Genomic DNA, 27,437 nt, shown 5'->3' with positions numbered 1-27,437 from the left:
AAAACACAAACGGTCTGTGAGACCGTCTTGGCGGTTCTAGTGTTAATTTACCGCGGATCGTTGATGAAAAAAAAAACTTTGAAAAAAAAACACTTGCGCACCACAGCAGCCGAATAAGCCGGCAATTAAAAAAACTCAGCTCATATCGACAGCTTTACGTCGCGCACAGCAACAACCAACAATAGTAACAACCAACCAATTGATCGAAAAACAAAAACTGTGACTGAGTAGGACTGTGATGGTGACTAGGCCTGTGTGTCGACTCGTTTTTCCTCCCTAATTGTGCGCGCATATGCGCACCAGTGTTTGTAGAGCCCGGTTCAAGGGCGCGCACCCCAGGTTCAGGGGCGCGCACCCTCCCCCCCTCGTTTTTCCTCCCTAATTGTGTGCGCTCTGGCGCATATGCGCACCAGTGTTTGTAGAGCCTGGTTCAGGGGCGCGCAACCCCCCCCACCAGGCGGTGGGCGTCCCTTATTTTCATTTCTGAAAGGTGGCAACCCTACAGACAGACTGACACACAGACACGGCAGGTCGCGCTGGAAAGCTAATAAATGCTAAAGGCTAATCGCCACACACACACAACCCCTGTTGACATGGCTCTGGTTGTGAGGACTTGAGAGGAGGGCGTAAATATTACGCCTGGTCGGAAGCAGGCGTAAAGTAGGAAGAGCTTGCTGTGTAATGTAAATGTTCCCTTTTAACCGGCGCTGGAGACCTCGTTAAGATGAGTGCTCATTACGTGACAAGGACTTCATTGAACGGTACCACTGTGATCACAAGCTGTAACGTCTCACAGAGTCTCACAGTCCGCGATTTCACGTCGGAACTAGGGGTGCGCCCCCCCTCCCGCACTCCATCAGCCTCCCTATACCCACAGCGGGGACAGCTCTCCATTCCGACACACCTCCACTTCGACACCCCGCTGTTCCGAAATATCCCCACTTCGAAACACCGCTGTTCCGACACAGTCCCCCCCGCAGCTGTCCAATGTCCATGGTGCTGAACCACGTGACGTTGTTTACATTCTGCTTTGTGGCTTGTCTGTGAAACGTGCGCTGCTCAGAGACTGGGCAGATCTGTCCCACTTGCTTTCTCCCCGACTCCGTTGTTAGAGATCTCCACACAGTAAAAGAAATAAACTTTTTTTCTCCCCCCCTGCGCCGCTCGAGCGCGGCTGAAGCCGGCTTGAGCTCACAGGGGCGCGAGGCTGCTGCAGCCGCCGCTCGTGCTGACAGCTGACTGAGGGAGATGCTTTGGTTGGGCTTAGGCAATGAAGAAAGGAGTTGGTTAAGTTTAGTAAAAAGACCAGGTAGAGGCTAGACAGGCTAGAAGCATAATGAACATTATATGTCATTAATATGAAGTATTGTTGCTTGTTTTGCAGTTAATTATGCACATGATCCGTTTGACCCCAATAAGGAAAAAAGGATCAATGCGCACTGCGCGCTGGGGGTTTCCCCAATAGCCTTTTCGGAATAGCGGGGTCTTTAGAAAAAATAGAAAACCCCGCTATTACGATGAATGGAAGTCTATTGTCGGAAAGGCGGGGTGTAACCTATGGAGCCGTCCTGGTCCATGTTTGTAAGCCTTTTTACCAGGAGTAAATTCCCAAAAGTTGCAACAACTTGTAGTGATCCACTGGGTTTTGCCTGGCCAGCTGGGGTAGTTGATTTGCAGGTTTGCTCCCCAGGCTTTTTTCATTGTGTATTAGGCCAGGGAAATGATCAATTATCCTTGTGGTTTGCGCACTTGGATGTGCGGACCTTTAATGAATGAATGAATGTTTCTTTTTTGCTGTAAGTTGTGTGCGTAATGCGTAAAAGTGCATTAGTGGGACCGAGGGTTTAAATGGAGAAGTGACGTAGTGAGAGGGGAGGAGAGTGAGAGAGCGGCATAGTGGATTATTTTTCCTGGTGGATTATCCTGTGGATCATAAAGGCCCGTTTGGACACCGCACGGCCGGGCCCGTTTTCAGCCAAGCGGGACGAGGGAGAGGACTGGTGTGGTCACCTCGGCGGAGCCGCGGCGTCTCTCCCGTGTGGACAGTAGGACAAACAAACTCTCTCTCACTCACCCTCACCACGCGCCAACACACACACACGCACACACATACACGCCGGCACGGACAGTGACAGTGCGCTCGCGCACCCACACACATACACACTCATTCCCACAGCTGGGACTCGGACTTAATGGACAGTGGGAGGGGGGAGGGCTTTCGGGTTCTGTTGATCTGTGTGTAATAGTTTATTATATGCCGCCTGCGATGGGCGCGTTTTGAGTTCAGTGAAATACAGAGACTCAGACTAAGTAGCGACTTTGATTATTGCTTCCCTGGACGCACCAGTAGCGCGAGCCTAGATCCGCCTCCAGCAGGACTTCGTTGTGCCAGTTCCCCTTATATCCTTATTGTAAGGGAAATTGTTACAAACTGACATCGGAGTGTGTGATTGTAAATGGCACATTTCCTTATGGTAATTAAAGCCTTGTCCGAATGGCGGGACGAAACTGTCGGAATGGCAGGACGTTTGCATGTCGGAATGGTGGTATGTCTGAGTGGTGACATGTCTGAATAGTAGAATGTCGGAATGGTGGTATGTCGGAGTGGCAGCATGTCGGAATGGCAGCATGTAACCCATCAAAATACTACAAGGATCGGGGCGTCGAGTGGTGCAGGAGGTTAAGCAGGCGCCCCATGTAGAGGCTACAGTCCTCAATGCAGGTGGCCCCGGTTCGAATCCCGGGCACTCTTTCCTGCATGTCATTCCCCCTCTCTCTGTCTCCCCGTTTCCTGTCTCTCTCAACTATACTATCAATAAAAGGCATCAAAAGCCAAAAAAATATAATAAAGAAAATACCACAAGGATCAAGTACCACAGCAGCCTTCTCATCCTGTCTAAACAACCCTGTTCAGAGCCTGTCCCACCTACCTCACACCCTTCTAGTGTAACCATGCCAACCAGAACCTGTCCCACCCACCTCAACCAGCAACTGCTGAACCCAAGTAATTTTAGTGGGTGGGGACACCCAGGGGTACAGATGTAGCCACCTAGAAGTTACCCCTGGTCCCTGGTGGGACCACTGTGGGACCGTGATGGGTCCGTGGCGGGTCCGTGACGGGCTCCCGCTTGGCCCGTGGCGATAACGTAATCCCCCGCGATGACGTAGCGAACGCAGCCACGACTATTAACGCCCCTCTGCAGCCCGTGTGAAAATCAGCTGCAGTGTCTCATTTGTCCACGGGGAGGAGCAGTGATTTTGACCCGAGTTAATCTGTCAATCACTTTTCCTCCTCCTTTCTTTTTTCCCTCAGATGAATTGCTATAATTGCCTCAAAAACAGGCGATCTATAAGTAGCTTCAAAGATAAATAAACACCGACAGAGCACAAATAAAAATGTATATCACTCGCAGTTTACCTGTCTACAGAATTTGCATTCTAGTAAATGTTTGCCTTGTGGTGGTTTTAATGGTAACACTGAAGCATACGGTGCGCAAATAAACCCTAACCAATAAATAAACAACATGCCAACGTGTCCGTGAATATAAACGCACGAGACTGTGTAAAATGAAAGTGTGGTCCTAAGTGACCGTCCTTATGTTCAAACAAGAGGAAAGATAAATAATAATAATAATATAATATATTATATTAATTATAATTAATTATCATAAATTAAAACCACATGATTGTGCGTCGTGCGCCCTCGTCATGGCACAGCTGAGACTAAACATAGACTACTGGATGTTTTTTGTTTGTTTGTGTGAAACCTGTAATATAAACAGTTATTTACATGCCCCTCTTTCAGTTTTTGCCAGTCGGCAACCATGAAATCTGCTGTGCATCTCTGGCTTGCTCATTCACTCCCGATCCGCAAATAAATAAATAAATTTCTAGTGACCACAGCGAGTCACGTCTCAGAACCACGGGCTACATTTGTGTATTTATTAGGGCTGTGCAAGTTGGGGCGCATACGTCAGTCCGACTGCCCAAAGGTCCAACAGCTCATTTCTCCGACTACCCATTCTACAGTGTTAAGGTTAGGTTTAGGGTAAGGTTAAGGGTTAGGGCTACTTAAGTCGGAGAAGTGGGAGGTCGGACTAATGGACGCAAAAATAAAGAAATGTATGGTCGGAGAAATGGGTAGTCGGACAGACGTCATGCGCCCGTGCAAGTTGCGTTATGGCAACTCATTAAACCATAACGCCGACATTTATTTTATTGCGCATTAATGCATGTTGCTGGCTGCTGCGGTGTAGGGGTCAGAGTCGGACAGTCGGACACCGTAAACATGCGCTGTGCACCTCTGTAAAATTCTCAATAAAATTTCATGAATGAGTGTATTTTTCACCACAGAATACTAATATCCCTCCCCCTGCGCTATGCTGACCTGACGCGTCTAGAGTGGTTGACAGTTCTCTCTCTCTTTTTTTTTTTTTTCACTCTTAATGATAAAGTCACGTCAAACCAGCCATTCCCATTAGGAGAGCCATATGCCTGACGCGCGATCTACTGGCACTGACGCACCTGTCTTAATATGGAACTCAACATGAGAGCGAAGGTGCGCTCTGCTCTTATTTCCATCTCACCCCACACACGTCGACCTGTGTCTTGTGAAGACGTACAGCGCGATGGAGAGAGAGAGAGAGAGAGATCATACAGTAGACTATACAGCGCGCACTGCACACCAGCTGATCCGCCGGTCCACTGAGATAAGCAAGTTAGTCAGATAATCAGGGCCGTTGCTAGGAATTCTGGGGCCCCTGAAAGAATACTAAAGTGGGCCCCTGACTTTTCCACTTTTTTTCTTAGACTACTATGTATGATCATTTTTTATTTAGCCTACTTTGTTTTGATGCTAATGCAGCATTACTATGGCTGGATTGCACCAACAATGTTTAATTTAATCTAAGATTAGCTCTAATCAGAGATTAGTAAAACTCAGTTTAAAATGAGTTAATCCATGTTTAAAATTAAGCAGAGCTCTGTTGCACAATTTAAAATTAATCTCAGTTTAGTAAAACTCAGTTTAACTGAATTTAAACTGATTTAAATCAGTAGGGACAAGTGTGTATAAAGGAAACTAATTAAATATGCAAAATGGAGTTTTGTTTGTTGCAGTTTGTAAACAAAACATTCAAGCTGGGCGGGCTCAACTGTGTAGACTAGCCTCCTGCCCCTGACAGCAGCAGTCAAGACCGCAGAGGAAACGAAGTACAGTCTGGGCCGATACGCCGTCACCAACACGGAGCCTCTGGTGTCACATGTTTTGTTTTGTTTTTTAAACAGGAGAGCCGAGCTGGGAAGACGGTGTTAGCGGTGGATGCTAACCACTACCACTAGCCGGATTTAGCATCGAGCTAGCTCCCCACAACGGTCCTCATACTTGTTACCAGTCGAGGCTTTAGTTGTCAGTGACGGTCAGGAATCGGTCCGCGGCTCCAGCGCTTCACTCAGACTGTATTTCTTTCTTTTGTCCTCCTGACTGCTGCTGCTGAGAGAGAGAGACGTGCTAGCACTCGTTAGCATCAGAGACAGCTAGAGCAGCTAGCAGCCCTGAGCCTCCTACTCTGCTGCAGTAGCTTCACCTGAGCTCCGTCAGAGAAAACACCGCCTCTCTCTGCCCAGAAACGTCTCTGTGCGCAACAAAACAAAGCAAAAGAGAGAAAATTGAGAGACAGAGCCTGTCTCTCAATTTTCCTCAAGGAACTTTTGCTCACTCCACCTCAAAAATGCAGCCATTGAAAAAAATTAAACCTCCTCCACTGTCAGTTTAAAATTAACCCTAGACCACAGTTTAAACTGGAGTTTAAAGTTCTGGTGCAACAGGATTAAAATTAAACTTAGTTTAGAGTAAAAATTAAACTGAGGTTTAAAGGGAGGTTTAAATCTAATCTGTCTTCATTTTGAACTAGGTTTAAAGTTTAGTGCAACAGAATTTAAACTTAAACCATGATTTAATCTGGTTTTAAAGTTAAACCTTGTTGGTGCAATCCAGCCTATGAGTATTAGTCAGGGTCTTATGCAGAATAATTCAGTCATACAAAGATTAGACTAGGTGCAGCAGGTGTCTTCAACTTTGTGAAGTTGTGATATCAAATAGGAATGGGGTTTATAGGGGGATTGCCAGTATAGGCTAGTGCTATAACTAGTAAATTATAGTGAAAAATCAATACATTTAATTAATAAATTTAATCCAGAGGAAGTACAGAGTTAAATGAAATTCCAGCACTGACTCCATATGTTCAGAACATCTGCAATCCTGTTTGACTTATCAGTACAGTTGTTTCATAGAAAACAATAAGTAATGCACTCAACCTCCATGGCCTCTATGTCTTGCATGGTGTGCGTGCATGGAGGCCATGGCGGTTGAGTGCATTACTTATTGTTTTCTCTGAAACAACTATACCTGCTGATCCCAGGTCTTTCTGAAGCTCTCCACCAGTGTCCTGGACTGTTAGGGAACCCTTCTGATTATTGTTTTGACTCTTCTGTCTGAAATCTTTGGTTGCATAGGTCTTTAGACAGCTCTTAGACAGCTCTTTGCCATTGCCCATCATGCAATACTTATTGTCTGACACCTTGGTGTTGAGAAACCTTTTTAAAAGGCATCAATCAGGACTAAACCAGCAGATATTACTTTGCACTGATAGGAGACAGGATTACATTCTAAATACTGACAAACTCCAGCTGTTTTCTTGGCTTTCCATACCTTTTAGCCCCTCCTTTTCTTCATGTGTTCAATACTTATTCCCTGTGTCATTTCACTTTATTACACATAACTTAATTTATGGACATTAATGTTCGGATTTCTTTGTATGTGTGCATTACTTGGGTTGATGCCGACATCTGGTGAAAATTCCATGCCAATAGCTCGATTAGAAATATATTTTCTGAGAAAAATGTTGACGTGTTCAATACTTATTTTCCCCGCTGTATATGGTCAGCACGTGCATATTAATTAGCCATGTGCGCTCTGTGGAGCGACAACAAAGTGACAACGAAGACAACGGGCGGAGGGGGGGGGGGGGGGAAGAAAGCTAGATACATGGCATCGGGCAATAAATCAGGCAAAAACCTCCCAAATCTCAACAAAAGGGAGCAGAAAAAAGAATAATCTTATGTAATCTGCCCCTTTATTCCAGACAATCTTTTTTTCTTCTTATTTTACCTATGTTAAAACAATGTAAAGCAGCAGGATAAACTTAGGTGACAGAATAATAACAGTCTCAGTAGCTGCAGATCAGTGTGCACTGCTGCCGGTGTGTTTTTAAACTTGGAGGGTATGTTTTTTCTTCTCTAATAGGCCTATGTATTTGTGTATGAGAAACAGTGTCTCAGATGAAAAAATAAAAATTAATCAGAAGGACACGTCTGACTATAACGTAATCAATCAATGTCGGAAAAGCGGAATGTTTGAAAAATAGTGTTAATGCCGCTATTCCGACAATTAGAAGTCGATGTCAAAATAGCGGCATGTCGGAATAGCAGCATGTAACCATTTCCCTGCCTTCTCTCCCTGATCATAATAGGCAAGGCAAGGCAATTTTATTTGTATAGCCCGTTTTTACAAACAGTTTGTCTCAAAGGGCTTTACATGGCATCGTAACAACATCCTCTGTCCTTAGACCCTCACATCCACTGAGGAAAAACTCCAAGGAAACCCTTTTAAAGGGGCTTGAGGCAAGATTTAGGAAGAAATAGACATGCGTTTTACGTTTTCTAATAATAATGGGAGATGAAGCGTTAAAAACCAAAAAGAATGAGCCCACTCGCGTATCTCTCCGTTGCCTTGAACAGGCTGTGTGCTGCATAATGCGCTGCAATTCTGGGTCCGAATTACCCGCGCTGTCCTGCGGATGTGACGTCAAATAACGCTGCATGCGCGTTCTCGACAGCTTTCGGCTTGGATACAGGAAGAAGACGAGCGCGGTGGATCCAAACTTCTGTTTGGGTAGTCATGGATTCTTCCACAGCCGGCAAACGACCCAGCACCACTCAAAGCCCACTAAAAAGTGATACCAAGAAGAAAACGAAGCCTTTATCAGAGGCAACTCGCGAGTCTAAGAGAAATTACGACCTAAAACGGGGAGGCACGCGAGTAAACATCGGATACGCATTTGAGTCATGGAGGCAGCTTCAACTTGAATTGGGACTGAAAACAGATGCTGACATGGCTCATTTCCTACTGACCAGGTAAGATAACAGTATAAGTCATATTTAGAGCTTGATTTGAAAATCACCTGAGATTACCAAGGAGTCCGAGTGGCCTAACGTGCTAAGTAGCGTTAGCCGCAAACAAGTAACTTAGTCCACAGCTGTATAGCACTGAATGGTTGCTGACGCCATATTTGTTTGTTTTGTTTGTGTTTGTGTAGTAACATTAGCCACTTGCACACAGCAATCCCAAGCCTCTCAGACTGCATCAACCGTAATGGTAAAAAGCTCAGTGTTTTCTAGCCATACATTCATTTATTCATTGCTCCGTTCATTCATCATTCATTCTCCGCGTAGTGCTCTTTCTCCGTTATTGTATAGTGCGCGAGACTCGGACGCTCCGACCCCCGCCACAGTGTCCGTGCGAAACACTGAAGCTTGTGTGGTCGAGTCCTTTTTTGGGTGTGTGGTGGGGTGATATTATTATTATTATTGTTGTTGCAGGCAAAATTATTTAGCCATGTTTGTTCTGACCGAAAAGAAAAGACACAAAGGTAGCAAAGTCACAGCCAGCTTGTTGACATATGCATGTTGACTCAGACTGGAAAATGTTTATATATTTCCAGCTACCAGAAGAAGGAACCCCCTGAAGCAGCTAGTCGGGGAAGTATGGAGATGACAGCCTCAACACCCAGGCTGTCATCTCAAATGCAAACAGTGCAGCCGGGCCTTCTGTCACATGACCTCGTTGGAGCGGCACGCGAAGGAGCACAGCAGCGAGGTCGCGCGTAAATGCAGCATCTGCGGGCAGGAGTTCAAGAAGCACCACGGCCTGAAACGACACATGGCGACTCATCACGCGGACGCCGCCCACAAACCAAAGAGATTTCGCACCCAAGTGCCTTCCTACACCTGCAAAGCGTGCGGGGAAACTTTCCACAGAAAGATCCTCTTGATGAAACACGTGGAGACTCACCTGCAGGACCCGGACCGCTGCTGCGGACTCTGCGGAAACCAGTTCGAGTCCGCCGCCAGCCTCGCCGCTCACCTGCGCTCCCACCGCGAGGCCAGCAACACGTGCGACATCTGCGGGAAGGGCTAGAACTGGATGTAAATGGTTCCAATCCAACGGACAGTGATTACGTGCCACCTGTATGTGTACGGTATGTATCTCTAGTTAGTATACCCTACGATAATCATTTATGAATATGTGAATTACATAGTTGCATCATTTTTATGCTGTCACACAGACCTGCTGGTGGTTTACAGAGTACAATTGATGCTCTACCCATTGTTGGGCTGGATGAATCAGTCATTGACATCCTCAACCGTGATGATGAAACGGATGAAGACTCTGACAACCCTGAGTCAGAAGAGCAGAGTGACAATGATGTGCCCTCCTTCCCCGGTCCAGAGAAGGTCTCTGTTGAAGATGACCTAGTCAACAAGCCTGCATGCATCGCCTTCAACAGTAGCTTGGCAATAATGGTCAATTTCCTCCAGCTACCCATCGGGAAATGTCATTATAGGGACGACCAGATGGGTACAGCATGTGATGCCACTCCACCGTTTCAGGTGAAATTCCAAAACAGGGGAAGTGCTACCATTATCGAGTGGGTGAGTTGACATTCCAGATGTTATCAATTTTGTTCTCTACACAAAATTAAACACAGAACACAGAGTTTACACTGGTCAGGTTAGTCTTTGAATGAAAAATAAAGGAAGAATGGGGCCATGGAAGTGTCATAATTTACAGAGGATCACATAGAGCTAGGATGTAGCCTACTAAGAAATTGAGTTTGAGCTTGACATCTGACTTTGGATTTACTAGCCACATAAGCTTCTAAATATGAATGTAATTTGGCTGCGGACACCATACACAATGAGTTTCTGCTTACATAGACTTCAGATTACATTGCAAATAACACTTACTGTCCTGCTACAAATCAACATGTTCTTCTCTTTGTTTTCTAGTTTTGCATTCATGGCCATAAACTGTGGAAATGGAACAGCCAGCCTGTCCTCAAGTACGGCATGCAGGGAGGAGATTTCATGGTCGCCACGAACGTACTCCTCTCTGGCAATAACTTCTCGAAGATAGCCCTCTTCTTCCGCTATATGAATATTGGCTATGTGTCTGCAAAAACATTCAATCTAATGCAGAGCCATTATTTCATTGAGTCGATAAAAGAGTTTTGGGAGAAGAGGAGAGCTGCCGTTATTGACCACCTGCGCGCAAAGGACAGTGTTGTTGCCCTAGGCAAGTATGGAAATGCATTTTACAAATACTAATACACTTCCAGGATATGTTATGGCACTGGTTTCAGCTGCAAAGGTCATAATATTCTTGCTTTTATCTGTTTCAGCCGACGGAAGGATGGACTCCCCAGGTAAGTATTCTATGAAATCCCTGATCTGTGTTCTGTCTAAATACAATTTCTGCAAGCAAAAATGTTTTTCATATTATAACAACTCATTTATATGTACAGGCCACACTGCGCAGTACTGCACGTACACAACGATGGAAAACGAGTCCAAGGACATAATCAGTGTTGTCACCGTGGATAAGAGGCAAACCAATAGCAACAGTGTCATAATGGAGAAGCATGCCTTCATAGAAACCTTTGACAGCCTTATTCAGGATCTCAACATCACCGAAATAGTCACAGATGCACATCAGCACTGATGGGTGAGTATAATTATTACAAAGATTATTAGACACTTGCACGACTGGTTATGGAGACTGTCACTGCTTATATCAGAATAACAATTGCCAAAATTATAATGTAGTAATATTTTTTTTATTCCAGATCCTAAGAAAGGGAGGTACAAAGACAGGGGTGTACTCCATTCTTTGGACATATGGCATGCAGCCAAAAACTTGACCAAGAAACTTCATGCGGTAAATATACTATAGGTGGATGTTACTGTTTTTACTTTTTGTGAAAAATAATGAAAAATAATTTTTGTTGTCTTTTTTCCTATTTTGGTTCACAGGCTGGGATCTTGAAGGGTCATTCCATTATACTTGTGTGGCTGAAGGACATCGTGAACCAATTCTGGTACATTTGCCAGAAGGCCGAACATCGGGATATGTTCAATGTAAGTAGTGTGACATTTGGACAACACAACAACAATACATGTTGAAATAACTATCTTTCTGCTCGGATGATCGCTACCCTACTTACTTCTGGTGGTGGAGGAGTGTTTCTGTCACATGACAAATGTTTTTCTTCTCAAAATTTTATTTTCTTGTAGGACATGTGGGTGGGGGTGCTTTACCACGTCATCGGGAAGCATGAATGGACCCGTGGAAAATATGACCATGGACCACTAGATGAGGCGACCCGTGACAAAGAGCTCATGGTGTCGAGCTCTGCACCACATGAGGCTCTTCAACGTGTCATGTTTAACAAACGCTGGTCGAAGGATGTCAACAAGTATCTGACCTTTCGGTAAATTAATAACATTGTTTCTATTAGCAGAACAGCTATAGTATCATTATCAAACCTGACACATTACAAATCATAAAAATGGGAATGGAGAAAAAGAGGGAATAATAAAAATATTCTTCTAAAGTTTTAGCTTTGTTTTACATTACAGGTCAACTTCAGAACTGGAGAGTTTCCAGAATTGCATCCTGATGTATGCTGGAAAAAGGTAATTTGATCTTGAGATGATTAATTCACTCTTTATTATAATTACTTATTGAAATTATTGAGTTATCCTGGTCACATACAAATGAAAAGAGATGTTTCAAGCGAGCCTTATGCCCAAGAGGATGTAAGATTTTATTTAGTTACACTTAAATTACCTCTGCTGTCCCCCCCCCCCCCCCCCCCCCCCCCCCTCCACGCACATACAGGTTTGCCTTCTCTCCTCCTGTATATGAAGCAAGGTGTCTTCTCGCTGCTTTAGACTACAACCACCACAACCACCGACCAGATTACATAGGCCGGAATAATGAGAAATCGTAAGTCTTACATTTTATTGATCTTCAGGACAACTGAATATGATCTGTATTACAGAATAACTTGTCCAATGTGCTGATTTAGTATAATGTGTCACTACATAAATTATTTGGCTGTACCATTGTTTGACAGCAAAGGTAGGGGAGACAGGGGGACATGTAGTAAATCTTTAAACTGTTGTCTTTTAGATTCAGGAGACTCTACAGCAAGAAGTCACGCAATTACCGCGTCCAAGCGGTGAAGGTTGCAAAAGACTATAGCTACATCCCTGAGCTGCAGTGTTGCATCCTAAGAAAGCGTATGGATGGAGGGTCGCTCCCAAGAAGAGCAAAGCGCTTGCAGGATGACCCAAGGCATCTTGGAAATCTTGCAGGAGTTGTGCCCCCCCCCCAACGGCAGAACTGGTCCAGACACATGTTCGCAGAGGACAGGTATGTCATTCACCTACATCACACATTTCATGTCTGATTATTTTCAAATAATTTTTGTTATTGTTGTGGAGGTCAGGTCAAAAAGTACCTCTTTGAAATGGAAAAAAAAGGAGTCGGTCTCACAAGTTATTCTCTGTAAAAGCCAGCTGCACTGTACTAGATCTTCTGCTCACTATCACCATTTGTAATACACTGCTAATTCATTTGAAAGTCCAGAACTTCTATTTCTATTGGTCAAAATATTGGCACCAAGCCATTAGTTATATCTGATATGCCATGGTTGTTGAAAATAACAATCACCAGATTAGATTATGGAGGATTGTTATATGTTCTAACGCTACTGTTCTCTTCTCTCCATAAAGGCCTCAGCTACATGAAGCAAGAAAAGAGAGAAGACAAGACAGTCTTATTTTCCACACAATTTTTATTAGGAACATGTAAAAAACAAAATACCAAAACAAAACAATGCACATAATGCAGTTCCTGTAACCATTGAAAATAATAAATATATATTGCACATAAATTGTTTTTCTTTTTTTTGGATGAAAGTGGAGTCTTGAGGTAAAAAAGGTTATATTGAGGTATTGTGGTCAAGATAAATAAAACAGTTTGAATTTTCAGTCTGCCACCCTAAATTGAGCTTCTTTGTATCGGCCTCCGGTTGCCTCCTCCCAGACGCCCATGTTGCCAGATTGTGAACTGGCGGTAGGCAGCAAACCGAAACTCTCTGTTGTCAATACCCACATCTTGGCTGTCCTCCAGAGCAAAAATGTCATTCCACGTCATCCTCACCAGACGCAGAATACCCTCATCCAGGCAATACATCTCCAGATAGGCAGTCCTGCTCAGGCACTGGTCTGGAGCCTGCCGACAGCACAGGTTTTCTATCTGGGTTGGCATCAGACTCTGGGGCAGGCTGAGGTACATATTCCTCCTCTGAAGTGTCCTCCATCTGTGCCACTCCTTCCAGAGTCATTTCAAAATCCTGAAACAAAAACAATGACAATAAGAATAAATTTATTACCTGCAAAGGAATGTTATGACTTTATTTGATGCAATTTTTATTCAGATTCAACATTGACATTTCTCTTTTTCTTGTATTTACGTTGTTATGGCGCAGTGCTATTCATAGCATTCATATTGTCTTATGATGGAAATGGTTTCACAAATTATCTCAGTAGCATCACACATTCAATGCTGTTACATGATAGTGACTGCACACTTACCTTATTATATTACTTATCAGCTTTTTAGCAAGCTTTATCCAAAATACTAACTTAGAAAAACTATGTTTGTAATTAGCACAGTCAGAATTTGGCTGCAGCCACAAAGCTAAATGCTCGTAAAATACCACCACGTTAGTAGCAGGAAAATTAGCTTCACTCGCCAGTCACAAAACAACATGGCTAAGTGGCTGGTGACATTTTTTAGGGACCATTTGGCCAGTGGAAGGTAAACTTACTTTACATTACAACTGTCATTTTGCTAAATGAATTTGCTAATGTTGTCAAGGAAATGTACTAAAGTTAGACTAAAATAAACATGGTTAGTTACTTACTTCGTCGCTTGACATGATGCTTGCAGAGGTCTTGCAACCGTTACGTGAACAGCGTTAGGTAAACAGATTCAGTCACATCACCTGCAGTGCTGCGAAAAGTCCGTGCGCGCTCCCGTGCCGGCTTGGCTGGTGGCTGCAGTAACCCTGACGGCCGCCGTGTCGCTATGGAGTCTCATTTCTGATTCTTGCCTCAACATCCTTTAACAGGGAAAAATTGGAGAAACCTCAGGGTGAGCAACAGAGGAGGGATCCCTCACCCAGGACGGACAGACGTGCAATAGATGTTGTCACAGACAAGAAAACTGTTTACAGTTTATGTCACAGAATGTGCGAAGTATGGAAATGTTAGCAGGAGTTGATGAAGGGGTTACACCCCGCCTTTCCGAAGCCCCGTCTTTCCGACAATAGACTTCCATTCATCGTAATAGCGGGGTTTTCTATTTTTTCTAAAGACCCTGCTACTCCGAAAAGGCCAGTGGGGGAAACCCCCAGTGCGCAGTGCGCATTGATCCTTTTTTCCTTTTTGGGGTCAAACGGATCATGTGCATAATTAACTGCAAAACAAGCAAATACTTCATATTAATGACATATAATGTTCATTATGCTTAGCCTGTCTGGCCTCTACCTGGTCTTTTTACTAAACTTAACCAACTCCTTTCTTCATTGCCTAAGCCCAACCAAAGCATCTCCCTCAGTCAGCTGTCAGCGCGAGCGGCGGCTGCAGCAGCCTCGCGCCCGTGTGGGCTCAAGCCGGCTTCAGCCGCGCTCGAGCGGAGCAGAGGGGTGGAGAAAAAGAAAAAAAGTGTATTTCTTTTACTGTGTCGGGGAGAAAGTGGGACAGATCTGCCCAGTCTCTGAGCAGCACGTTTCACAGACAAGCCACAAAGCAGAATGTAAACAACATCACGCGGTTCAGCACCTTGGACAGCTGCGGGGGGGAGGGGGGGGTGTCGGAGTAGCGGTGTTTCGAAGTGGGGGTATTTCGGAACAGCGGGGTGTCGAAGTGGAGGTGTGTCGGAGTGGAGAGCTGTCCCCTGATGAAGGCAGCCTCTGGTGGTGGGGGGGGGGGCAGGTCGATGGGAGGACTGGGTGGTAGACTGGTCCATGGGAAGGGAGGGGAGGCCGGTCTAGCAGCAGGGGAAAGGGTGGGAGGGGGGCGATGCAGGCTGCGGCTGGTGCAGAGAGATGGAGCTCCGGTGGATCTGCGGTAACACAGAGAGAGTGCGAGACACCAAGGCCAAACTACAAAGTACAACAGAAAATGGCCGCGTTTCCCAGATTCGATCTTTCTTAAGGACTTAAGAAGGGTTCGGCTAAGAAGGAGTGCTAAGATACGGGTGTTTCCCAGATGCGTTCTTAACTGCCTTCTTAGGAGAACCTTAAGATCACGCCAAAGAAGCTTCTTAAGAAGCTCTTAACGGGAGCTGTCCACCACCACAGTACTGAAACTGAATCAATCGATGCCAGGCAAATCGATTATTATATCACACACCACCTAATATGCGCATAAATGACACACAGTGACAAGCGCAGCTGCACCGACGGGCGATGAATAAACCGAAAACGGGATTTCCGCTTGCCAAACATGGGGTTAACACAGGTCCCGGTGTCCGCGGGCCTGATTAGAAACTTCTCTGCTGTTGTTGCCGCGTTGGTCACGGGCAGTGACGGACTGGCCGTAGATGACACGGCACAGCCGCGTAATGATGCGGCCGAGATTGATGTGTGTGAAAATAAAAAATAAAAACGTGCGCAGGGGCTGGCTGCTTTACAGCCAGACAACTCTGGAAAGGATGAAAACACAAGGTAGCAAATAGCTCACTTGATAGAGTATCCCCACTGCAAGTTGAAGCATTGCTGTGGTCTGGGTTCGAATCCACCCACTAAAAAATTATTTGGGTGGTCATCACGTTTTTCTTTTCTCATCATCATTGAATGATCAATGCTATACATATGTATATAGGCTACATACGTATATTTAGGCAGTGGAGTGTTAATGTGTGACAGTCTTTTTGGTGCCAGTATAACATGGGATGGGAGGGTCGGTGTCACGGCTGCCACACTCCGTGACACTGACCCTTGCTTGCGATGCCCCCACCACACCAAGAAACACGATGCAACAGCGAAACTAGGGGTTGATTTAAGAACGGTTGTTTTTGATGTTCATGCAGATATGGGACGTGGATGTGTGCGTAAAAAGTTATGATAAATGATAGTCATGATGATTAATTTTATTTGTGTGCCTGATGTGCAGAGCACATGTTATTCCTCATATTTAGTTTATTATTGTTCTTATTTTATTTTTTTATCACTTTATTTTTTATTTCAGCACATAATTTAATATGTTTTAAACATACGATGTGCACTGTTTAAATATCTTGCTTAGTGTGATATTGATTTGCCTTGAAAAGTGAACGTTGGTCGCTAAGACGACTCGTAAGAGTGGGTCAGCTCGATCTTACATTTCCTTCTTAGTGAAAGATCTTCTTAAGCTAAGAGCGACTCTGGGAAACACGTTCTTCTTTCACAGCGTTCTTAAGAGCGTTCCTAAGAAGATCTTAGCGCTAAGAGCTTCTTAACAAATCTGGGAAACGCGGCCAATGACAGTTCAAAAATATACTGAGGAGAGGAGGGGAGGGGTGGGGAGAGGAGTGGGGAGGAGAGGAGGGGAGGGGAGAGGAGTGGAGAGGGGAGGAGAGGAGAGGAGGGGAGGGGAGAGGAGTGGAGAGGAGAGGAGAGGAGAGGAGAGGAGAGGAGAGGAGAGGAGGGGAAAGGAGAGGGCTCTGTGTAACCAGATGTGTCCCCAGCAGTCTAAGCCTATAGCAGCGTAGCTATAAAATGGTTCAGAGCTACCTGAACCAGCCCTAACTAAAAGCCCTGTCATAAAGAAAGGTCTTAAGTCTAGACTTAAATGTAGTTAGAGTGTGTGACAAAGTGGGTGAGGCCACACCATTTGTCCCTTTACATTTCTTTACATTTCATTTCTATTTGAGATATCTTGCTTGTTTAGTTTGTTTATCCAGTACAATACTATGCAGACACATCCTATCCCGGGTTTGGTTTGAGTTTGCAGTATATTAAGTACAGATCATTTACATCAACATGTCCAGATAAATCAAACACAGACAAGTAAGGTTAAGTTAAATGTTTATTGGTTCAGTTCAGTTATGTGCAATTAAGTAACTTTTACAGATACATTATTGGTTTCTTTGTTTTATACTCACCATGTGGTCCAGGGGCAAAAGGAGGAAAGGTGCAGTACTTCCTGCTTTTATATCCTGGTTGACATCATCAGTGAGGTCATCGGGTAAACCATCTATGGGGGGATGGAGATGCGTGTGAGTGTTAAATGTGTATGGTTTGATATTCCATAATGTATTGTGGCACAGATGTGTGTGTGTGTATGTGATGAAGATTATATAAAATCCCATTGTGAGGAAGTGAAGATTAAAAGTGTATGCTTACCTGTTTCAGGAGAGATGTGAGTCTTCCCTGCAGCTTGGTTTAGTCCAGGTGGATTCCTGTCTTAAAGACTCCCAGCATGCAGGGGAGGTCAGTTGAGTGTGTGGTGTCAGAGAGAGAGGACATCAGGTGTGCAGGAGAGTGCACAGTGTTTTCACTTTTGAGTTGAGTTATTTTCAGTTAAGCCGAGTTAACTGTTATTTCCTTAAGACTTTTTGTAAATATCTTTTTTGTTTATTTCACTGTGCATTTTTGGTGGCACTTTTTGTAAAAAATAAATCTCTATTTTTGATAATTGAAACCTGCTTCATGAGTCTGCCTCCTACAATCCTTCACTCAGGCCTGCCCTACCACATATGGTGGCAGTTGGTGGGTCCCAGGCCATTAGGAGGCAGTGAAGAATATGTCAAGTACAGGTAGAGGAAGAGGAAGAGGAAAGAAATTCGGAGCAGCCGAGTGCTCACCAGCGCCCACCATGTCCCAGGATGTCGATGATCAGCAGGGAGCAGCAGCTGGTCAACCTGAGGAAGAAGAGAGCATGGCTGAGCTCTCAAGTCTTCTGCGGTGCCTAATACAACAGCAGGCAGAACGTGATGCCAAGGCAGAGCAGGAGGGAAGACGACAAGAGGACAGGTGGCAACGATTCCAACATCAGCTTACCAAGCTCCAACAGGAAGTTCATCAGGACCGTGTGGTTCGTCAGCTGCCTAGGGACGAGGCAGGAGCACCTGGCCCATCCACCCACTCTATAGAGCAAGCATCTGATGGAGGACAGCCTCCCAGTCTGGTGAGGTTTTCGGGTTGGAAAGGCCCGAAGATGCAGCCATATAGTGAAGGTGAGGACATTGAACACTATTTAATCACCTTTGAGAGAATTGCTCATGCCTGCCAGTGGCCACAGGAGGAGTGGGCTCTCCACCTAGCCCCACTGCTGGCTGGCAAAGCACGGTCAGCGTATGTGGCAATGGACATTAATGACACTTTGGACTATGAGAAAGTTAAAGGTGCTGTTTTGCAGAAATTTGAAATCTGTGCAGAGACGTACCGTGTGAGGTTCCGTTCCAGTTTTCCAGGAGAAGAGGAGACCCCAAAAGAACTCCAGGTCCGTCTCAAGGACCTGTACGACAAGTGGATGACACCAAAGAAAAAGACAAAGGAGCAAATTGGAGACATCATCGTCATGGAGCAGTTCCTTAAAGGCCTGAATCCTGAGCTCCGCACCTGGATCAAGGAACGAAACCCAAAGACCTCCAGAGAAGCAGCAGAGTTGGCTGAATCATTCCTGGCTGCACGGCGTCCCCCAAAAGAATACCTCCCAGCCAACCCCCGCCCACCCATACCACCAAGTAAGACTGTCGGCAATGAGTTGAGACCTAGGTCCATAAGACATAGCCCCTCCTTTTCAAACCCTGCTAAATTTGAGCCAAGAAATAAAGCTCTCTTAGCATGTCATTCTTGTGGTCAGAAAGGTCATTTTAAGACAGAGTGCCCTAAGACACATGTTAGCAAAAATTACATGTGTTTTGCTCCTCAGCTAACTATTAAAGGGGTAGAAGGGGATAATATCTTAGAAGGTCACCGCGAGGAGCTCACAATAGGTGTGTTAATTGGGGACAGACCCTGTGTAGCCCTCTTAAGCCGTTTTCCCACTAAAATTAGCGGGTCGACGCGGGTTTTTTAAACGCGGGTCGACCCGCTAACAATCGGCATTTGGCCCCTTTCCCATTGACCAAAATGAGCCGAGTCTGACCCCCCGCTGAGGGATCAGACAGAGCATAAACCAGTCGCCCCGCTCTCATCCGCGGTGCGAGACACACACAGTCATGCCACAGCCGCCCGCCGCGGAGTGTCCGTCCGCCGAGGCAGACTCTCTGGCTGGCTGACCTGGAGCACCAGGACCGCGGAGGACAGAGAGTCTGCTGCGGCCGGATGACGGACGTCCGCGGCACAACACGTCAGTTAAACAGACTGTCGCTTCTTTTCTTTTTTTCTATCGTTTTTGGTCAGTGTTCTCTGATCTTTTGATCCCAGTCTCGAATGAGAGCAGAGCGGAGCAGAGCTTTGTTTTGGTACGTGATATGAGACGCGACCGGCGCGATGACGTAGCGTCACGTAACGTTCAGTGTCATCACGTAAATTAGCGGGTTGACGCGGGTCTGGCGTTCCCACTGCAAGCCGTTCGGAGCTGAGCCGATTAAAGGCGATTTTAACCCACGTCGCTTGCCGAGTCGTTTGACCCGCGTCGACGCGGGTCGACGTGGCTCGGTGTGCCTTTCCCACTGCCACCAAAAGCCGATTGTTAGCGGGTTTAAACGGGTTTTTTGGCCAGTGGGAAAGGGGTATTAGACTCAGGAAGTGACCGCACCCTGGTCAGGCAGGACAGTCTCCCAAAGGATGTTGTTTTTTGTGGGGGAACTGTTGATGTCTTTTGTATCCATGGTGACAAAGTAGGCTATCCCATAGCCGAGGTAACTATCCAGATTAATGGCCAACAGTACACACTATCAGTGGGGGTATTTGAACATCTGCCCTATCAGGTTGTGTTGGGCTGTGATGTTCCTACTCTTGCCGATTTGAGTGCAAGGCAGTCTTGTGAGGCCAGAGCGAGCTGCACCAGTGACAGTTTGCTGGTGGTCACAAGATCCAAGAGCAGCCGAGAGCAGGCCAGCTGAACAGGAGGGTGGGAGGAGTTACCATTTTCAAATGAGGAAGTGCCTGTTGTTCAGCACAGACAGCTTAAAGAGCGGAAAAGCAGGAGACAGAGGCGACAGGAGAAATTGAGGGGAACCAAGGTAGCTGAGCATGTAGTCGAACCTGTAGACCCTGACATTTCTGCCATTCCAGGGGACATTGCTAAGTTACAGAGAGAAGACCCTACACTCACAACCTTGTTTTCTAAATGTGTGCCTGAGTCAACCCAAGTAACAGACAAAGGAAAGGAAGTGTTTGTGATTAAAGGAGACAAGCTGTATCGCCGTAGTCAAATCAGTGATCAGCTAGTCATTCCCCAGAGTTTGAGATCCACAATCCTGAACCTGAGTCATTCTATCCCTTGGGCTGGACATTTAGGGCAGGCAAAAACATTTTCAAGAATGATCCCCCGTTTCTGTTGGCCCCAGCAGTATTCTGACACGGTTAAATACTGCCAGTCTTGTCCACAGTGTCAGCTAACAGCTCCAGGCAGGAAGGGAGAAAGAGCTCCTCTGATTAACATGCCCGTCATTGATACACCCTTTTCCCGCATTGCCATGGACATCGTAGGCCCACTAGAAAGGAGTAGTGGAGGCCATAAGTATATACTAGTAGTCTGTGACTACGCCACAAGATATCCTGAGGCCTTCCCCCTGAAGAAGATCAAGGCCCGCCAGATTGTCAACTGTCTCATTCAGCTGTTTTCCAGAGTCGGCATTCCAAAGGAGATCATTACAGACCAAGGTACAAACTTTACATCAAGTTTTCTAAAAGAGGTGTACAGTCTGTTGGGAGTTCAAGGTGTGAGGACCAGCCCCTACCATCCACAGACTGACGGCCTCGTTGAACGCTTTAATAAGACACTCAAGTCCATGCTGAGGAAGTTTGTTAATGACTCTGGGTCTGATTGGGACCAGTGGCTTCCATTTTTGTTGTTTGCATACAGGGAAGTCCCGCAAGCATCAACCGGCTTCTCACCTTTCCAGCTGTTGTACGGTCATCCAGTGAGGGGCCAATGGACGTCCTGAAGGAGGCTTGGGAGTGTCCCAGGCCACAACAGCAATGCAGTGAGTTATCATACGTGCTGAAGATGAGAGACAAATTAGAAATGTTTCAAGAGCTTGCAAGTAATAATCTGGTTCAAGCACAGGAGAGACAGAAGCAGAGTTACGACAAGTCTTCAAGGAGGAGAGTGTTCCAGGAGGGCCAAAAAAGTTCTTCTTCTGCTGCCAACATCTGACAGTGGTCTCCTGGCCAAGTGGCAGGGGCCATACATTGTCAACAAGAAGACGGGTCCAGTAACCTATGAACTCTTGCTGCCGGATCGCCGGAAAAAACATCAGGTATTCCATGTAAACCTGTTGAAAGAGTGGGTAGACCAACCAGAGAACTCTGCCACCTTGTGGGCACGCACAGTAACTGACGAGGAAGAGCTGCAGGAGCAGTATTTTCCATCTGCATCAGAGACTGCTGTGTTTCCAAATGTAAGTCATCTCATACCAGATAGACGCCAGGAACTGCAAGCCCACATGACAAAAGAGCTCTTCAGCCTTAAACCAGGTTGTACTCACCTCATCGAACATCGGATCCGCCTGCGGTCACCTGAGCAGCAGCCTATCAGGGACACAACCTGCCGCATTCCAGCCAGGCTGGTTCCTGAATTGAAGCAGGAAGTGGAGGAGATGCTGGCTACAGGGATCATCGAGCCGTCTCACAGTGAGTGGTGCAGCCCTGTAGTGTTGGTCCCAAAGAAGGACGACACTAAATTGAGATTTTGTGTCGATTTTTCAAAGTTGAATGCTGTGTCTGCTTTTGATCCGTATCCTATGCCAAGGGTGGATGAACTGATCGAGCGCTTGGGAAATGCCAGCTTCCTGACGACCCTTGACCTCTGCAAGGGATACTGGCAAGTGCCCTTAACAGACTCTTCAAAGGACTTCACAACATTCAGGGTCCCAAGTGGCCTGTTCAGATTCAGAATGATGCCCTTCGGTCTGCATGGAGCTCCAGCAACATTTCAGAGGTTAGTGGATCAGATGTTGAGAGGAGCAGAGGACTATGCAGCGGCCTACATTGACGACATCGTCATCTTCAGTCAAACCTGGGAAGAGCACAGGCAACATCTTGATGATGTGTTCCAGCGCATCAGGAGTGTGGGCCTGGTTATCAACGCCAGGAAGTGTCACATTGCCAAGCCGGAGGTTCAGTATCTTGGCTATGTGATTGGAGGTGGAGGTATCCGGCCTCAGGTAGGAAAGGTGGAGGTGATTGCAGCTTCTCCATTGCCCAACACCAAGAGGAGGCTACGGTCATTCTTGGGGTTGGTTGGATGGTATCGCCGTCTCATTCCTGACTTTTCAACAAGGGCTGCTGTATTGACTGATATGACTCGTAAATCCAGCCCAGTTAAGGTTAAATGGACTCAAGAAAGTGAAAATGCTTTCAATGACTTAAGAGACTGTTTGTGTCAAGAACCTGTTTTGCAATGTCCAGATTTCACTCTTCCCTTTGCTGTGCAGACAGATGCCTCTGACGTTGGTCTCGGAGCGGTGTTACTGCAGGGTGAGGAGGGGAACCAGTTGCCTGTGCAGTACATCAGTCGTAAGCTTTTTCCAAGAGAAACGAGGTATTCCACGGTTGAAAAAGAAGCTCTAGCTATTAAGTGGGCTTTAGACACTCTGAAATATTATCTTATTGGCAAAGAGTTTCTTCTTGAGTCTGATCATCGTGCATTACAGTGGATCCACAAAATGAAAGACACTAATGCTAGAATCACAAGATGGTACTTGTCTCTCCAACCTTATCGTTTCCAGGTCAAGTATCGACCAGGTCGTGAAAATGTCATTGCTGACTTCCTGTCCCGTGACTCAGAGGAGTAACGGTTTTAAGGGGGGGGGGTGTGACAAAGTGGGTGAGGCCACACCATTTGTCCCTTTACATTTCTTTACATTTCATTTCTATTTGAGATATCTTGCTTGTTTAGTTTGTTTATCCAGTACAATACTATGCAGACACATCCTATCCCGGGTTTGGTTTGAGTTTGCAGTATATTAAGTACAGATCATTTACATCAACATGTCCAGATAAATCAAACACAGACAAGTAAGGTTAAAGCAGATATCAGTGGAATGTTTTTGTTAATATAAGTCCTAAATAGTCCTATTTTCCGTCAGCAATCACTTACATGAAGTATTTCAGCCTAAACACGAGTCTCTCCGTCACTCTGCTCTGCTGTAACCCGAGGAGAAAATTTTCCTTGTGGGATACAAGTGTTATCCAATGAGGAGAGAGAACGGCATGAAGGGCTGTGTGTGCAGCCAAGGGATGCGCGTGAATGTGGTGACGTAGCACGAGGACCAATTGATGCCTGACAAGGGCGGGGGCTGCTAACTCATGGTGCGTTCAAAGAAACTCGTACTTTGTGTTTTTCCTTCCTGTGAAGTCATACCAGTTCGATCTGGTATGAGTTCACGGGTCGGAAGTTACAAGTGGCCGTTATAGGGAACTTTCACAGACAACAGGATGGTAAAAACACGAGCTACGGGTTACCTGGAACGCTACCAAGTCGTAGTTGTGACTTGAAGCTGTAACTTACGGTTTCAAAAGCCTGCCTTGAACGCAGCATTAGCCGAAACGGCCGTGAAGCTGATATCTGCTTTAAGTTAAATGTTTATTGGTTCAGTTCAGTTATGTGCAATTAAGTAACTTTTACAGATACATTATTGGTTTCTTTGTTTTATACTCACCATGTGGTCCAGGGGCAAAAGGAGGAAAGGTGCAGTACTTCCTGCTTTTATATCCTGGTTGACATCATCAGTGAGGTCATCGGGTAAACCATCTATGGGGGGATGGAGATGCGTGTGAGTGTTAAATGTGTATGGTTTGATATTCCATAATGTATTGTGGCACAGATGTGTGTGTGTGTATGTGATGAAGATTATATAAAATCCCATTGTGAGGAAGTGAAGATTAAAAGTGTATGCTTACCTGTTTCAGGAGAGATGTGAGTCTTCCCTGCAGCTTGGTTTAGTCCAGGTGGATTCCTGTCTTAAAGACTCCCAGCATGCAGGGGAGGTCAGTTGGTCGTCAGAACAGCGTGTCGTCGTCCTCTACTGTCTGCTGTGCTGTGCCGTAGTTGGACGAGGTTTTTGGTCGAGCTGGGAGAGACGGCGGTTGGCACGACTGGGCTGTGAATGGGCAGGAGATGTCAGAGGGAAGTGACGGAGCAGGAAGTGGTGCGGGAGGAATGGAGTTTGATTCTGAACGCGGGGAAGGAGGGGAATGGAGTAGACCGGGTCAAAAGCGAAAGAAATCGAAAAAGCAGAAAGTTCATACAAACTCTGAGTCTGAATCAGGCGGTGAGCAGAGTGAGGCTGCAGGGAGGATCCAGGTTGAGGAAGAGTACAAAGTCGTGATAAAGCTTCTTCAGGATGGGGCATCCTTCGGTGAGTGGAATCCGATATTTCTGACCAAAGCAATAAACAGACTGATAGGTGAAGTCAAAAATGCTAGGATCCTGAGCAGTGGCGTAGCTGGGCTGTATTCCACATGGGTTTTGAGGTCCAAGGGGCCCGCGTGCGCAGCGGGCCACATTGCACACACAAATAGAGGACAGAAAAAAAGCCAAAAAAGTGCATCAAGAATGAACCATGACAGTGATTAGAAAAACATCTGAAATTGCTGAGATGTGTAAATTTCAGTATATGTTAGCCTACTGGTGAAGAGTAAATGAAGATGGCACACAGGAAAAATAAATAGATAAATAATAATACCCCCCCCCCCAAATAAAAAAAAAATCATATTTTAGATGAGTGTCCTTCAGAATGATGCTGCTAAAGCTCAAAACCTCTATCAAATGATTGTACAATGTATGAACATTATCTCTGCAGTGGTTGATTCTGATAAAGTGTGCTGTTACTGTTGTAACGAATGTGAGCTGGAAAGACTGAAATGTTGTTGTTGCTACAACTTTAAATAAAGTTGGAAAAAAAACGAAAAAAAACCAACAAAGTTTCTGCCGCTCCTAAAGCCCGTCCGGACCGGTTTAGTTGTAACACCTGTCAAAGTTCTGTTCAAACTGGAAATATTGTGGATTTACCTTACAGTCTATGGGATTTACCCATAAAACAAACTTTTCACGGCAAAAAAGCAAAGGTAAGAGGAAATTTACAACCATGTTTTGGCCAAGCAGTGTCTGTGTGTGCTGGACTTTGCTGGTTGTTGTCTTCTCTCTCTGCCGTGCTGCTGTGAAGCCGCGGTTGCTGTAACGTTCCAATCTTTGTAGCCCTTTCATATGAGCGGTAGCTGTGTAGGCTACTGTTTTGCATAATGTACAGTAGTATACCAGCCAGAAATGTGGCGACTGGGTCCACACAGAGGTGCTTCATGAAGTTTGATGTTTAGTTGTTTGTTTGAGTAGTGTTTGGGCTGTGTTTGGGTCATAAAAACATGGTTTTTACACGTTGTAGACCAGCTTCTGTTGTTTAATTTGATGTAACGAATGGATCAGCTCAAATTGGGAGGGGCCGCGCCCGCTCGTATCCCCCCTTAATATGCAACATAATGCAGTGACCCAGTCTGATGTTACACTCTGTGCTACCTGCCGCTGCGACGGAAGGCAGCCGCGGTCAACCGCATCCCGAACCTCCCTATGACCAGCCCGCCCCTGATTTAAACCAAAAAAATAAAAATCCTCTGCAGTGTGGTGGGGTCGCAGGATTTCACCACAAGAAGGGCCCATGGGTTTACAAAACCCACCAACCCTACGTCATCTACGCCACTGATCCTGAGGAATGGGTCTCTGCTGATTGAGTGTAGAGATGGTGCTCAGCAAGGGAAAGCGATTAGGCTCAACAAGTTTGAGGGGAAACGCGTGTCGGCATCTATGCTGGAAAATAGACAAAATGTCAGAGGTGTTATATCAGGCGTGCCGTTGGCGATTTCAAGTGATCAAATCAAAGGGAATGTGACAGGGGCGACCGTGGCAGAAGCAAGGCGTTTAAAGACAATGATAAACGGAGAGAAATGCGACAGTCTGTCGGTAATGATCAGGTTCGAGGAGGAGCAGCTACCAACGAAAGTATACATAGGATACATGAGTTATAGTGTACGGCCTTATGTTCCTCCTCCGCTTAGATGCTTTAAGTGCCAGAAGTATGGTCATATAGCAGCAGTGTGTAAGGGAAAACAAAGATGCGCACGGTGTGCAGGGGAACACGAGTACGGGAAATGTGAGAAGGGCGCTCAGCCTAAGTGCTGTAATTGTGGGGGGGAACACAGCTCAGCGTATCGCGGATGCGAAGCAAGTAAGAAGGCAGTGGAGGTGCAGAAAATGAGAGTGGAGCAAGGGGTCACATATGCTGAAGCAGCAAGAAGGGTGCAGGTCCAAGCAGTGAAACCGAGACAAATTGAGAACAATACGAGGCCATGTGAGGGGTGCAGTAGACTGAAGACGGACACCTTGATTGTCAATAAAACTGATTTTGTGCTATTCATGGTGGACGTAATTAACTGTTCAGCACAAACTGAGAGGAAGTCGGAAAAGATTAAAATCATAGTTAAAGCTGCAGAGAGGTTCCTGGGAGTAAGAGGATTGGGGCTGGAGAATATAGAGGGCATGCTGGGGACCGGGAGTAGTCACTCTCAGACACGGAGTGAAGGGTCCCCATGGTCTTAAAAATCCTTCAATGGAATGCCAGAAGCCTCATCTCGAATGGACAAGAGTTTAAACATTTCATTTCAACACAACGTGATAAGCCTCATTTGATATGTATCCAGGAAACATGGTTGAGATCTGAATGGGATTTTGTGCTACACGGGTATGTGGCTGTTAGAAGGGATCGAGCAGAGGGCAGAGGTGGGGGTGTTGGGATATTTGTACTTATGGGTGTGAAGTACTGTGTTGTGAATGTAGGGAAGGAGCAAGAGTCAATCAGAGTTAAGGTATGGACAGAGGAGGGTGAAATAACAGTTATTAATTATTATAATCCATGCCAGAGGCTAAGTCTGGATATATTGAGTCAGATTGGTGGGGAGGTGCAGGGCAAACTGATATGGTGTGGGGATTTTAACGCTCATAGTACTTTATGGGGAAGTGAGAATACTGATGTTAATGGTACCTGTATAGAGGAGTTTGTAGACAAAGAAGGGCTTGTGTGTGTCAATGATGGG

Source organism: Trachurus trachurus (assembly GCF_905171665.1).
Source record: "Trachurus trachurus genome assembly, chromosome: 11".
Classification (NCBI taxonomy): domain Eukaryota; kingdom Metazoa; phylum Chordata; class Actinopteri; order Carangiformes; family Carangidae; genus Trachurus; species Trachurus trachurus.
The sequence above is the reverse complement of the archived record's forward strand: the minus strand, read 5'-3'. Positions refer to the sequence as shown.